This window comes from Spermophilus citellus (assembly GCF_964194105.1).
Source record: "Spermophilus citellus genome assembly, chromosome: 7".
NCBI classification, from domain to species: domain Eukaryota; kingdom Metazoa; phylum Chordata; class Mammalia; order Rodentia; family Sciuridae; genus Spermophilus; species Spermophilus citellus.
In genome coordinates this window covers 73,737,767-73,753,608 of record NC_138188.1, presented here as the reverse complement: position 1 = coordinate 73,753,608, position 15,842 = coordinate 73,737,767, and the positions used below count along the sequence as shown (strand labels likewise).

Here is a 15,842-nt window from a genome sequence, read left to right as displayed (position 1 = left end):
TTGCATTTAATAAGGGTTCACAAGCTACAGGTGATATTGTCATAGAAAGTGACTTTATCCATACAGTGCTCTATAAATGTGTACTATCGTTGACATTTTCCAGGTCTTATTGATAATGAGTAGCCACGTGAAAATGAACAACTCTTTCCCCCATGGTTTTGGGCTCTACATACTTTCTGGAAATGTGAATGTCTTGGTGAATCAGGTTCCAAAGGCAGAGGTCATGGGTCCCTGGTTAGGCCAAGCAGTGTGGTCTGAAGTGAGGGATAGAGAAATTGGGAAAGAGGAACTGGCTCTGGGACTTTGAGTGTCTTGGGTTTCTCTATTCCTAAAAGGGGGGGTTATGATGTCCATCATACAGAGTTGTGAGAATGGCAGGTCAGGAAGTAAAGCAATTCAACTTGAAATCTACAAAGCAGGGTAAGATGCAGCTCATCAACTACCAAGAGGCCCGCTGCCAGGCTCCTCAGATGTTCCTCCTCAAATGTTCCTTTGCACCTGCTCAGTCCTTTAATGCCATTGTACCCAGTTTTGATTTTTTTTTTTACTTTGATACTGAGAATTGAACCTGGGGGCACTTTACCACTGAGTGACATCCCCAGCTTCTTTTATTTTTATTTTTTTAAATTTTGAGACAGTGATTCTCTACGTTACTGAGGCTTGCCTCGAATTTCCAATCCTCCCATCTCTGCCTCCTGAGTTTCTGGGATTACAGGTGTGTGCCACGATGCCCTGGTGGGTTTGACTCTCAACTTCTTTGTGCAAAATGATTTCCCACATTTGCCACTGGATTAGTAAACCCCAAAAATACAAAATCCAAAGCCCTTCCTCTTTAAACTCTATAAGATTTGACAAGATGACCCACTCCCTCCTTGATAATGACAGGCTCCCTTACTGATCAGCTCTTCATGCTGCACTGTGCTGGCCATCTTGTGTACATGATTTCATTGAACTTGCACAAAGCTCCCATGTGCTAGGGATTACAACCTCATTTATCAGAAGGAGAAACTGAGGCACAGAAGTGTTAGTGGCAAAAAAAGAAACTCAAATCCTGTTAGTTCTGAGACTCCTTCTTGGACTTTTCTAATTCTTTTTACTTTCTATTTGTAATTTTTCTCATCTCTTAAAATATCCAAAGATTGTGGACCTTTGTTAGGGCTTTTGTCCCATTCCTAACTCATAGGAACTTGATAAACTTTATGCATACTTTGTAAACATTGAGGACTTCTTTCAGCTTAATATCTTGGTGGGGCAAAGTGATTTTTTAAATAAATGAAGCATTAGACAAAAGAGTATTTCCTTGAAATGGCAAGTTTGAAGTGTTAAAGTGAAAACACAAGAACAGCATGGACTCCTTCCTGTCTCATTTACCTTTAAATCAGCATAACTCTGACATTCTGAAGAATTTCCTTTTGAGCCAGGTGTGGTGGCACAGGCCTATAATCCTAGTGGCTAGGGAGGGTGAGGAAGGAGGATCACGAATTCAAGGTCTCAGCAATTTAGTGAGTTCCTAAGCAACTTAGGGAGACCCTGTCTCTAAATAGAATATAAAGAAGGAATGGGGATGTGGCTTAGTGGTTAAGCTCCCCTGGGTTCAATCCCCAGTGTTAAAAAAAAAAAAAAAAGAATTTCCTTTGGGTTCATTGGTCATAGTTGTTTAATTTTTTTTTAAATTAAAAACAAGGGAGAGAAATGAAGTACAGTAGATGGGGTATAGAGAGAAGAATGGAGGGGAGGGGAAGGGAGGGGGGATAGTAGAGGATAGGAAAGGCAGCAGAATACAACAGTTACTAATATGGCAGTATGTAAAAACGTGGATGTGTAACCGATGTGATTCTGCAATCTGTATACGGGGGAAAAATGGGAGTTCATAACCCACTTGAATCAAATGTATGAAATATGATATGTCAAGAGCTATGTAATGTTTTGTTTAATATTTTTATTTGTTTGTTTTACCCTAGTACAGGGGAGAAAAAGATAGCTGGACACAAAATATATAGACTTTTCTTAAAAGTTACATTTGAAAACATCATTGGTATTCAGATTACTGAGAATGAATCCTAGCAAGGGTGGAGTATAATGTGATTTAGGTAAACTCTTAGTAAGGCAATTCACAGGAGAGAAATTTGGGAGATTTGCATGATGCCCGGGTGGAACATAAACAAGAAACAATGAGTGTTGCTGCTTTTCCTGCTGACCTTTATTTAACAGAACTCTCTCATTAGAAAACAGCTTGCTTTAGCTTATTGTTAACATTGCTGTTTGTTCACCTGCTCTGAAAAAAAGAACAGGCAAGGATCAGCAATGAGGTAGATTGATAGTTTGCTTGCATGATGTCGTTGCTCTTCTCTCTCTAATTCAAATTCTCTCTAATTCTTTTCTCTCTGCAGGGCAATAATTGATACCATTGTTAAATTCAGATACAAATCCAGTGGGCAAGGGGCTGCTATGCAAAGTCAATACAAAACACAGTATGGGATACAACGATATTTTAAAGGAAATTGTAATAATATATAGAGCACAGCTAGATATAATAGAATGGCCAACTTTGTAGGTGAAAATAATCAAACATTGGTCATTTCAGGTGATTTATATTTTTGTAAGACTCCTCAGCTTATACTGTCCAAAATTGTATAGGATAAGCAACACCATCCCAGTTAACAAAGACAGACAGTTTGCCCAAAGACACATGTTAGGTGAATTTGAAACCCAGCTCAACATTCCATCAACTCATATTTTATAAAGTATAACTCCTGTTTTTAATATGTAAATAGAAGAAAGAAAAATAAAAAATTATTTGCATATAGTTATGTGATAAATTAAGTAGCAAAAAGTAAAATTGATTAAAAGAATTCAAAGATTGGAGAGGCCCCTTCTGTCCTGGAGGGCAAGCAATAGAATGGGAAGAGGGAAAAGGGGAAGAGAATGAGGGAAGGTTTTATTAGGAAAGGACCACTGAAGGATAGGTGGGATTTTGATGAGTGGAAATGACAAGGGAATGAGACAGTGTTAGTCAGCTTTTTGTAGCTATGCCAAAATGCCGGAGAAAAGCAATTGAAAGGAGGAAAGATCTGTTTTGGCTTATGGTTTCAGATGTTTCAGTCCATGATTGACTGGCTCCATTGTTTCTGAGCTTGTATTAATGCAGTACATCATGGCAGAAGGGCATGACAGCTGGGAAGAAGCTAAGAGAGGGAGAGAGGGACCAGGGATAAAATATGTCCTCCAAGGACATGCTCCCAAGACCTACTCCATCAACTAGGTCCTGCCTCTATGTTTCCACCACCTCCAAATAATGTCATCAAATTGTCAATCCACTGATGAGGTCAGAGCACTCATGAACCACTCACTTCCTGAAAGCCTCACCTCTGAACATTGCTGCATTGATGACCAATCCTTCATCACACGAGCCTTTGGAGACATTCCAGATTAAAACCATAATGAAAATTTCCTGAATGTGTAAAATCCATGGGCAAAGGGACAGAGGTGTGAGTACGTGAATGATGTAGTTGAAGGGTGGCAAGTGGTGTCCTTCAGGTGCAACCCAGAAACTGGAGGATCTTGAGAGACTTTATGTGCTTGGTTCAGTGAAATCCAAGGGTCTGTGCTCAGGGAAGATCCACAACCAAGGTCATGCTTTGGAACTATTCATTTGAAAGGGCTGTGTAGAAGAAAAGGATTGCAGAACAGTTTTTCTCAAAACATATAGATGATGGATCTACCTATGGTGTTTGGTAATTTTCAGGCCTACTTATTAAATATAGGCCACACAAACTGATCTTTTTTTAAAAAGTTCCCCTGATAATTCTTGTGCAGTTGATTCAAGGACTGTATTTTGAAAAATATCAGACTAGAAGTGAAGAGGTCAGTTAGCAAACTATTTTATAGTCAAGATGTGCAATCAAAGGGGTTTTATTTGGGAAATAAAAGGAACCAGATACACAAAAAATATTTTGAATGAAGAATCAACAGGACTCAGTCTAATTAGTATATAGTTGGAAGAGGAGTCAGCCACTTTCAAACCTGGGAGATTGATGGCATAATGAATAGAAGGATGAGACATGGATGGAAGTATCAGGTCCTGACAAGTGTTTAGTTTTGTCAACTGCCTTTTGGAGTCCAAAGATGGTGGCCACCAGGAAATGTTTATTAGGTAATGTGCAACCCCAGACTCAAGTTGGAGAACAAGGTCACGGCTGGAGAGATGGCTGGGGATTCAAGTGCATCAGATGATATTCACAATCACTAAACAAGTTTAGAAAAGTAAGAGAGGAAAAAGATAATCCTGCAAAGAAAAGATAGGAAAGAACTAAAGGGTAGGAGGGGGCTGGGAAGTTAGACAGTTAAAACATAATTAAAATCAAGGGAGGAGAGAATTTCAAGAAAAAAACAAAAGCAAAAACAAATAATAACAAAAATCCATGAGAGAGAGAGAGAGAGAGAGAGAGAGAGAAAATGAATGTGTGTGTTGCGGGGGGGGGGTGTGGAAAAAATTAATATAGACTGCAATTTCTAAAGGCTTTTTGAAGTAAGGGAATTCTAATCCTGTTCCAGAATCTCACCATCTATCTGGTTAGTCACGTCAGAGATCCACATTATCCTTGCCACAGTCTCACATTTAGTTCATCACCAGCTCTATGCTATGACATCTAAACATGTCTCCTTCTGGCCACCTGTCTGCCATTTCGCTGCTGCCCATCCAGGCTGCCATTCTCTGTACTGCTGCCACAACCTTGCAGCTGGCTTCTGGGTATCCTCTCCGGCTCTTCTCTATTTTGATCACAACACTGGAGTCAGAGATCCCTTACAGAGAGCAGATGTCTTGTCCTGCTAACTACCTTGATGGCTTTCCACTGCTCTTAGATATTGGGCAAGCTCCTTAGTGTGACCTGTAACATCTTACCTCGTGGCTCTTTGCTGCCTTTCCAGCCTTCTCTCTAATCACAATCATTTGCTGTGATCCTCTAGCCACCCTTGGTCCCTGCCCTCAGGGAACAGTCCTCATCTTCTCTTTGTGTCCGGATTTCTTTTCAATCTAGTTTATTATTATTATTATTAATGACTTCTCTCTCACACAATAGCTCCATGAGGGCATGAAACTCTGTGTTCTTTTTTCTCCCTTCCTTTCTGTCTCTAACTCTGTCTCCCCATCTCTGTAAATAGATTGGCATGTCTGCTTGTCTCTAGCACGCAAACATGGACTCACACACAGCACTCTTGGTAAGTGCCAAGCCAATGTGCCAGGGTTTGGGTTTGGCTTTGGCACATGCTTTTCCTTGGCCTAGAAAGCTTCTTCTCTGGCGCCTGCTCCTTATATGCTTGCTCTTTTTTCCACTTCTCCACTTTACCACTTAGCATCTCCATCATCTCTTCCTCAGAGAAGCTTTCCCTGACACCCTTGACTACATTAATGTCTCCAATTAAAAAGCCTCTCAGCGCTTATTACATCTGTAATTGTATATTTATTTGGGAGAGTATTTGAATAATGTCTTTCTCCTCTAGGACTACAGACTCCATCACTGGAGGGGGCGATTACTTCTTATTTGGCTCAGTACTATAAGTCCAGTACTCAACATGGTTCCTAGCCCATACTGGATGTTCAATAAATATTTATTGAGTAAATGAATAAGTAAATGCAAATGTGAAATGAGGACTATCTTCAAGTATAACAGGTTGGAGAATAGATTAAAATAACAGGCATCTGAGCACATTCACAGGCAGAGGGGAAGAATCTTCTCTTAGCAAAAATACTAACCACCTTCGTATGCCTGAAATCAAAATTACACACAAGACAACTTGTCACACAGGCATATAAATCAGAGCACATCTGCCTCCTTTATCCTTTTTTTTTTCAATTTCAGTTCAGCAGATACTTAAACCACTTATCAATGGGGAAATAGACCTAGGAGATTGAGAAGTAGATTATAATAGACATTCTCTGCCTAGTTTTGTCTGTACCAGGGATATTGTTATTTTTTTCTACCCTCAAAAATACTTTCTTAAATTTAGTAATATGTTATCTAAACCATCCTCCTTTAGCTATACACTTTCTCTCTTTCAACAGTTCTTTTGATTCATTCCAACAGAGAAGTGGCTCCTCTGCTGTTCTATTTTTATATTTTAAAAGCAAATAGTTACCTTGAGTTGTCTAAACAGAGAGCCTCACAGGCTCTTCCCAAGTACCATACAGGATCAAATAAAACCACTAGGAACCAAAGTTAATCCAGTCACTGGTCATCCTCACAGGGAGGAAGAAAATGGACTAATCCTCTTATTTTCCCTCTAAGGTTAGGCAAAAAAATTTCTTCTGGAAGTCAGGTGATTATTTTTTTTTCTTCTAGTTTCTTCATTTGGAATATACTAGGAGATGAAACAAAGAAAATCCAAAGATAATCAGTTATTCTGGAATTACTACAGAAGTACAATCCCCCTGAAGAAGTTTTAGCTCACAGTGATGGAGCATACATTCTTTATGTGACCTGAAATTTTCTGATGCTTATGCAAAACCAAACTTGGGACTTTAAAGACTTTCTCATGAGGGAGAGCTACCAACTGCTCTGTCTCCTTCTCATAAACTGGCTTATACAGCATGTCCAGAATGAGTCTCTGCATCTGATGCAAAGCAAGAAAGAGTCTAGATTTGCATTTGAATTGATGGCTATTTTTAACTTTCTCAGAGTTTCACTAAGAAAGATATTTTGCCTCTATGGATAAGAGTTATGGAGTTGGGTACTTGACCTTGACCAGCATCCTGGTGAAAAATTGAATGGAAAACAAAAAGTCTTAAAAAGTCTGATTAAAAACCGAGCCTATTATTTATAAGGTCCTGAACTATATCTCACAGCTCAGTGGAATTCCTAGACACAAGCAGCCTAGTAAGAACTTGATTTTGAAAAATTTCTAAATCGAGTCTGCCTTTGTAGGAATTCTAGGACTGGTTTTGTAAATTATTTCTAATCATGGAAATGCCTGTGAGTAATTCGATCCAGAAACAAACAGGAAACATCATGACTCTGGCGTGAGCTTCTCTTCCTTCCTCTTCCCTAAGACCCCCACTTACTGCATAGTGCACAAAGTGATTTTATGGAATTAAGATTTATGTAGTTTCTAGACCACTAAGTCCCCATTCAAGTAACTTGGAAAATGAAGAGAAAATATTTGCCTGATTTGTGTAATATGGCCTTGCCTCAGGGAAGGGGTGAAGAGGAGATTCTCTATTAGTAAAACTGTTATTTTAAAGAATATATACATATATGTGTATATATTTAGCATAGTTCTATTCAGGCATGAGTTACCAAAAACAGTGTTTGTTCTCAATAAGTTTGTAAACTTTTTATCTGAACTCAAAATTATACTAAAAAGTTTTAGTTACATATTGTGTTACTTGTGTAACTATACTTCTTTACTCATTGAGCGGGTTTGTTGAAAACTGAAAATGAACTCCCAGGTCCAGAGTCTTTTGGAGGTTTAATTCCACAGTCGTGGAAAACACCAAGGTGACAAGGAATCTGCATGTTGGGATTCATCTGACATTTTCTCCATTTAGTTCAAATGCTGCCAAATGTAAACCAAAGCCCTCCTGTCCAGCATTCTAAGCACCTTCTCTTTTTTTCCTGAGAAGTCAGCAGGCTTGACATCTTGACAGCTGACTTACCCCCATCCCCAGCTGAAATTCTCACCCTGGCTCATCTGTCACCCTGGGTTTGATGAGGGAGGGGGCTTAGGCATTTGCTATCTGAGCTGTCAGACTCCAAGGCAGCTTCAGAGTGAAGTTCCCACCATGTGCTTTACAAAGATAGGGTAGCTTCTGTGGGCCAACAGCAGAGAGGAAGGGAGAGGAAAACAGTCAGAAGGAACATCAGATACAGATGGAGAATATGAAGAGGTGAGAGACCAGGTGATTGAGAGGGTGGTAAGCACAGAGCAGGTCCAGGGCTTATTATCATAAGATAATCCTACTTAGCATCCTGTTTCTGTGTATAATTTATTTGTCCACATGGTCTTTTACCCTCTTTAGGTCAAACTGGACACTGCAAAATCTAGTATACAGATCATTAATTCATTCAAGAAACTTACTGAGCAGTAACTACTACAAGAAGTCTGCTAGATACTGCAGCAACCATGATACAGTTCTTAACCTTCCAGGGGCTTACAATTTAATGGGGTGGGTGGAAGAACAGAAATAAATGAATCAAAGACCACAGCATCGTGTTATAAGGCCATGAGGGAATTATACATAGGGTATTTTTGGAACAAAAAGAGCAATATCTTATTAAGATTATTTAAAAAAAGACTTTAAACTGTGACATTTTTATGACAATGGCACCCACACTTTTGGAGAGAGATACTACTATTGGTTCCGATTGCTGTGATAGAAGTAGATATGGGAAATTTTAAAAGAAATCTCTACAAGAATACAATCATTAGCTGCAGAAATGAAGCTCCAAGGATTCAAAATACAAGAAGTTATCTGGTGCAGGCTGAAGTTCAGAGTTGAAGAAAAGGAAAAATTCGCCTATGTAGTTGATCAGTATTTTGAGAGTTTCTTGATAGTTTAATTGGAGGCACTGCAATTTTTATTGGGCAATTAAATGAAACACCCTTTGCCTTCACAAATTAGTCAAGCTAAATCTGGAATAATTGATGATGCTAATTGCCTATTTGATGCACACTGTGCACTGAAGTCACATTTTATGATTGTGCATGTGGCTGGCCAATGTGGTCAGACTGTGGCCAGAGTGAAGAGGCTGGAAATTTTAAAAATGGAGCCTGACAAGGCTGAGGGAAGGTTCTTGGTTGAAGTTTTGTCTCCAGTATCTGTATCCATAAAATTGGGCTTGGTATCTCAGAGAGGCAGTCATTTTCCTTAATTTTTTCACAATTACTTCTTTTTGGTGGGCCCTAATAAGAAATGTCACACTTTTCAGAAAAACCTGTCTCTTGTTCTGGTCAGATGCTCCACAGCCTCAAACTCCTCTATAATACCTTAATGCTAATGACTTAAATGATATCTATTGAATGAATTTGGAGACATGCAATACCAAGAAATAAAAGCTAAAGAAGGGTTGGGATGTGGCTGAAGGTTGGAGCCCTTGCCTACTGAGTGTGAGACCCAGGGTTCAATCCCCAGCATGGTAAAACAATACAAAACAAAAACTAGAGGTGATCTTTAAACAAAACCTCTCAGTGTCATATGCAATTAATGTTCACAATTTCATCTTAGGTAATTATAGTTAAGTACAAATAGATAATACATAATATGTACTCAATTTGTACTAACACCTAGTGCTAGATTATTTTATTTAATCCTCATGACCTCATAAGTTATATGTTATTTCTATTTGCATTTCTTCAGAGGAGAAGGAAACTCAGCAAGCCAAACAATTGGTGCCAGGCAAAACTGGTATGTAAACCAAGGTGTTCATACCTGTGAGGCTGGTTCCAGTGTTCATTTATTCTTCATTTAGTTTGTTTGTGGAAGTTGGAGTTTACATTTTGTCAAGGGAAGAAGTATGTTAGGCACCCATGGTGGGGGGGGGGCAGGGGCTCTTCTTCAGTTTCTCCCTTAAAAATTCCCCTAATTACTGGCAGCCTTCAGTCACATAATACATTAAAGATGGTTCATCTGAAACTCTGTTTATCAAGAGCCTCTATGAATGAAGGGAGAGAAAATTTTGATAGTTTACTAGATCTTTGACCTTGATCAATTTGATTAACTTCTACACACCTAAGTTTTCTTATCTGTTTAACGGAAAGTATAATATCAGCAGCTGAGACATGATCTGAGGATTAAATGACAGTGTCAATGGAGAAACTATTACTGCTTAGGCTTCTCCTCTTCTGCAGGTACTCTGATAGGGAAGTGGCATACGGATCACATTTAATCATTAACCCAAAAAAGTTGATATTACTGTCATCAAGTACCAAATAGGAAACCAAGGCTCAGTAACATTTTAACAACTTGCTCAAGGTTTCCTACTTATCAAGCAGAGACAGTCAGATTCAGACCAAGTTTTTCAATTCTTAAAGCCTGTGCTTATCTCAGATGATGTGTCTTTTTCATAGTGCACCACTTCTTTGACTATAAAACATTCTAGAAATACTGGACTTTGTCATTTATACACAATTTGGAAAATAAGATTATTTTATTACACTTTATTAAGTATTTGAAAACAAACACTTTATGAATGGTATAACATCTCTGTTAAATTGATCATGAAATTGTTCCATGCTGATTTAGGGTGAATGAAAGTGAATGGTACAGTTATTGATTATTATGGTTGGTTCTTATTGTCACACAGGCTACTTCAGGCTTGATCCTGAAAGGCATATTGATGCCAACTGCAACTTTCAATGTGGTTTTGCCATTCCTTCCCTGACCAACAAGAGAGAGCAAAGAAAATATAGACCATGTTTATACCCATAGTCATTTTCATAGGAGATCTGTAAAGATGTCCTTTTTGAAATAGAAGTCATCTTCCGGATAAGATCAAATTCAGGCAAATTGAATTTTTATTTACTTTGACATAGATTGGAATCAGTGATGTGACTTTTCCCCCCATCCTGTGCAGAGACGAGGAAGAAAATCATCTTACTAAACTTTCTTGACTTTTTTGAAGGTGTTCAGTATCTTTCTTTTTTGGAAAGAGCAACAGGGTGTTATGACACTGAGCTCTGACTCTACAATTGAAATATTTACACGTAGAATCTAATGCTCCTAATGAATTTTGATAGGGCAAAACATTGAATTCCAATGTTAAACAACTTGTTCATTCATTCAACAATTGTGTGTTGTGTGCCTACTACATAAGAGATCCTATTCTTGATGGAACAGCAGAGAAAAAGCAAGACCACTGTTTTCATCAGGCTTACATTCTAGCAGGGGGAAGATAGACAAGGAAACTTAGCATGTAACCTGTAGGGGATATCATGGTTTGCTGTAGAGATAGGAAGGCATGGGCTGGGAATGAGAAGTGAGCAAGGTGGCGTGTTTTAAAAGATAGTTTTCAAGGAAGTCTTCTCTGATAAAGTGACTTTTAACAGAGACCTGAAAAAGTGAAATGGCTACCTACGTGAAGAGCTTCCTGGGTGTCAGGAACAGCAAAGTTGAGGGCTGTAGGTTTAAAGTGTGCAGTGAGTTTGAAGAATAGCACAGGAGACTGGCATGGCCAAAGTGAGGTGGGAACAGGACGGTGTTGACAGAGGAGGAAGGAAAAACCAGATGACTCAAGGGCCTGAGGGCCATTGCAAGCTTTGGGCTTCTGTCTGCAGTTGGATGAGAAGACTGGAGGCTTGTTAGCAGCACTTATGATTTAATTTTAATTTGATATGACCACTGGTGTTGGGTACAGAATTAAATGTGTATACTAGAGCAGAGGGAGACAAAAAGATCGATTGTGAAAAAAAGACAATACATTTGGGAGTTGGTGGTCAGTAGTGGAAATAACAAGAAATTGAATTTCAGGTATATTTTGAAGGTAGAGGCAAAATAATTTTCTATGACATGGGAAGGAAAAAGAAGTTTCAAAGAAGACTACCAGATTTTTCTTCTAAGCAAGTGGAGTAATGGAATTTCCATTTACATACATAGAGAAAATATGGACAGAGGATATTTTGTATGGAAGATGTTAAGTGTAGAATGACTATAGGACATTTAAGCGGAAATTTTATGTAGCAAGTTATGAAAGTATGAGACTGGAAGGTAAGTCTAAGATAGGGATTAGAATTGGGGTGGTTTCTAAAGTTTAAAGACTGGATCTGACTGATTTAGAGCTTAGTGTAGATAAAGAAGAGATTTCCAGTTATGATATAAAACACTCCAACATTTTAAGATTTAGCAGACAATGAAGAACCAGAAAAAGAGGTTTTGAAAATTATCTGTTTATATAGTAAGTAGAAATCTCTCTCTCTCTCTCTCTCTCTCTCTCTCTCTCTCTCTCTCCCCCCCCCTCTCTCTCTCTCTCTCTCTCACACACACACACACACACACACACACACACACACACAGTCTCCTTTCCTAAAAAACCTGAGTGAAGAGGTAGGAGACACTCTCTGAGGAAGAGTGATGCTGAGTTTTTCATGATCTATTAAAAACTCCAAGGAAACCCTAGCAGACAAATGGCATCTCTGCTCTGTCTTGGTTGAACAAATAACTCACTTTGGAATTTGGGGTGAAGCACATGATCTGAATGGGCAAAGATGGCAATGCAGTTTAAAAAGGAGATACAGATAAACTTTCATGATTGTCTTCTTGTGTCTGTTAATACACTACATGCTCTTTGAAAAATAAAAACTTTAGCAACTGTGCAAAGAAAGAGTACAAAATGTATCTATCATTACACCAATGAGATACCTGCTGTTAACATTGTGGTGCACTTTTTTTTTATGCACATGTGTATACTAACAACATTTAGGATTTTATTGAATGTACATTATTATAGTCTGCTATTTGATATAATATCAAAGACTTTTTGAATATTCATTTTTCATGGTGCTTTGGTGAGAGAAGGGAGATGATTGGAGGGAAGATTGCGCTAGTGTGAGCAACGTCTTGTCCAATGTCATTGAATAAAGTGGGACGGTGACAGTGTGTATGTATAAGAGAAAGAACAAAATGACTCTGGATTCTCAGTTGTGGTAACTGATGTAGTGACTGTGTTGCCCATAGGACCAAGATAGTGATACTGACTTTGCTTATTTTTTTATGTCGGGATGGATTCCGGAGTTTCCTCTTATACAGATGGGGGATTGTTTGCTTTCCTTACTAGATATAGTAGCAACCTCAAGGGAAGAATGTTTGGGAACATTTTGGCTACCCATGTAAATGGGCAATAAAATTAATTTGTTACACAAAGTAGATTGTTTGAATAATTTACTTGGCTTGGCTTTCCTCACAGCTGACAAGAAAAATAGTCATCATTCTCCTCTAGTTTGCATTTCTGTGGGAGATATAGTCAAAACACACCAGCAAGATTTCATGTAGCAACTTTCCCCATAAGTCCGTGAAAATGTTGAAAAATCATCCAAATTTACCAGTTAAAATACTAAGAGCATAACCACAACGAGATCATTTCTCCCATTGACAAGTCTCATGGCACGAATCACCTCTAAAGTAAGTATTGGATATGATTAGATTCAGAAGATATTGGTAAAACCAGAGCCAGTGAAAGTCCTCTTAAAATTGATAAAATCAATAGAAATACTATCCATTTATAAACTTTTGCTATCACTAAGTAAAACATGTCTCTGTGTTTCTGTGTATCTCAAGCTTTCTCTTCCTACAGATAGGTTCTTGACTGGTGTGCTCAATGGGCTGGAGAATGGGACTTGACAAGGTCAAGGTCACACTTTCTGCTGGCCACAAAGAAGCAGAAAACTATGTCATAGCCATCAATAACACGAGGAATATCCCACACAGTGGTTTCGTGGATATGTGCTCTTGGTCACATAGGAGATTTAGAGAGAGAGAGTTTAGCTGGTTCAGTAACATCCATTACGTTGTTATGAAAAGCAGACACACAACTTCAGGCACAGATGCCACCCGCTATGGAGCAGCGATTTCAACTTTGCATGAGAATAGCAGTATATACACAGAAGTTCATAAATGCACAAACTTGATTGCATCAGAGAAAAGCAAAAGCCCCACTTAGCCTTAATTCCATTATTTAGCTAAAAACAAACACACTGCAATTATCTTTCACTTTTGTTTCTAGTTAATACTGCATTAATACCAAAGTTGTAGACTTAATTGAAGAATACTACATTCTTTTACAAAAATGCTAGTATTATTTTTGTATCTTTACCATTCAATATAACCAAATCAATGCATAAGAACACAAAGTTTTTCAAAATAGAAAGTGATATCTTTGCATCTCAGAGTTTGTGAAGTCCATCAGAGAAATAAGACAACATTACAGAGGATTCATTCACTACGTTGCTGCCACTTCACAGTGAGGGTCATGTGCAATGACAAAGATTGAAAGTTGCACCACAGATCAAGTTAGGGAAACACAGGTTTCTGATCATTGCACTTTTGCTTCAAAGATCTCAGCCTGTGATTTCCTGACATTTCCTATTCCAATGGAGCTCTACCAATCCCACATAAAGTACAAAGCAGTGTAAGTGCCTCTGCAAATCTACTCATTATCCACTGGACTTTGGAACCCAACTGCCCCTCTCATCTTTCAAGGAGAATTGTGCTTTTATGCTGTTCATTTAAAAAAAAAAAAAAAAAAAGGTAAAAACGTCAAGACCATAACCTCTAACGAATCGCATTTACATCTGCAGCCCGGCAGTTGTTCAAAAGCAAGAACAGACACAGAGAGAAAGCCCCTTCTTCAGTCTAAAACTCTTAATCTCCTTTAGCAAAACCTTTAATACAAACAGTGTGGATCAGCCTTTCAATATGCAAGATGGACGAAGGTACCCAATTTCCTTCTATGATAGATTAAACCCCAAATAGTTCTTTATGAGGGAAATCCATCATAATCTTCCAATTTCTCCTTTAAAAACCACACTCTGAGTAACAAAAGCACATTGACTATGGCACTAAAATATTTACCTATCAGGTTTCAGGAGCCTCCTCTTTATTTTTTTGGACCTTTATGCCTCCCACCCGCCAAAGTCTTCACTCAACCCTCCCACTAGCCCCGCTGGCACCACAGATAAGAAGCAAACTGTTTTCTCCGTGACCTCTAAGCATTCTACTCCATGGGAAAAGCAACGTGGAATGTACACTCAGCAGGCTATGAGCCAGCCTGGAGCCGGTTCGTCCTCGAGGCATTTCTGTCATAAAAAACATAATATCCTCCACTGTGTTTTGCTCTAAGCAGACCTTCTCCCACTCCCCTTCCTGCTTCTCACTCGCACCTGGCTGCAATTCGTGACCCACACAGCACAGAGCAAACAAAAAGCACGGAAACAGCAACAGATTCCTTTGTTTTACATGCAAATCCTACCTCCGGTAGTTGTCACATCTTCCTCAAAAGCCACGCTTAATTTTTAATGACAGCGATCCAGTGCAGTCTTCCAAATAGCCACGGTAATCATCATTACCTCTGTGCCTAAAGCCTTTGTAGACCCTTGCTAACTCATAGCTTTAATACTCCTTGCTCAAAATGTCTGAAAGAGTTTGGAAGGACAATAGGAGTGACAGGCACGCTAGACAGCCATGCTTAAAATTAGTTGTCGGAAGCTCCGTTGAAGCTGCTTCATACTGTTTTTAAAGCGTGCAGGAGGTAGGATTTATTAGCCTATGATAGGCATGCTGTTTCTGTTTTTATTAAATACTGTAATAGGCTGTCTGTTAGCAATGCTGTGATAGGTCCAGCATCACTTCCCCACTGCTTTCGAATTCTCATATTAAAAAGGGAGAGAGGGCTCAGACTTCCTTCCCACAGACAACACCCTGCCTACTGGATCAGATTTCCAAATCTTCTGTAACTACAGGAGAAAGAACTTTTGTAAATAGGTTTTTCTACATGGAAAGTGAACTTGAGAATAAATGCTATTGGATTTTCTTCCTCCTAGCAAGGAGATCCCCACTCTTCCCAGTTACAAAAATAAGTGATCTCTAGAGTTAGGTAAGAGAATCAATCAAATAAGAAAAGTTCTCATCAATTACTGAAGTATGATTTATGAGATATGTTTACATGAAATCTCAAATTATGTATCAAATGGACTGAATAGACCAATGAACGCATTAAGTTATTATTACAAGCTGATTTATGAAACTTTTGCTTCTCATTTGAAGCATGCACTACTGTCAGACAGGAAAGAATGAGGGGTGGGTAGAAGAAGTGCAGATGTGTACACTACCTGGATCCATTTTGTACAGTTGTGAT

At 38.7% G+C, this 15,842-nt stretch overlaps 1 protein-coding gene across 1 annotated transcript in view; it reads right to left on the bottom strand.

Annotated features, from left to right (window-relative positions):
* Positions 1–15,083, bottom strand: part of KCNMB2 (potassium calcium-activated channel subfamily M regulatory beta subunit 2) — a 269,712-nt gene extending 254,629 nt beyond the window's left edge. The window contains exon 1 of the mRNA XM_081302728.1: positions 14,958–15,083. The gene's annotated coding sequence lies outside the window, so the exon portion shown is untranslated. The remainder of the gene's footprint in view (positions 1–14,957) is intronic.
* Positions 15,084–15,842: the final 759 nt, after the last annotated feature.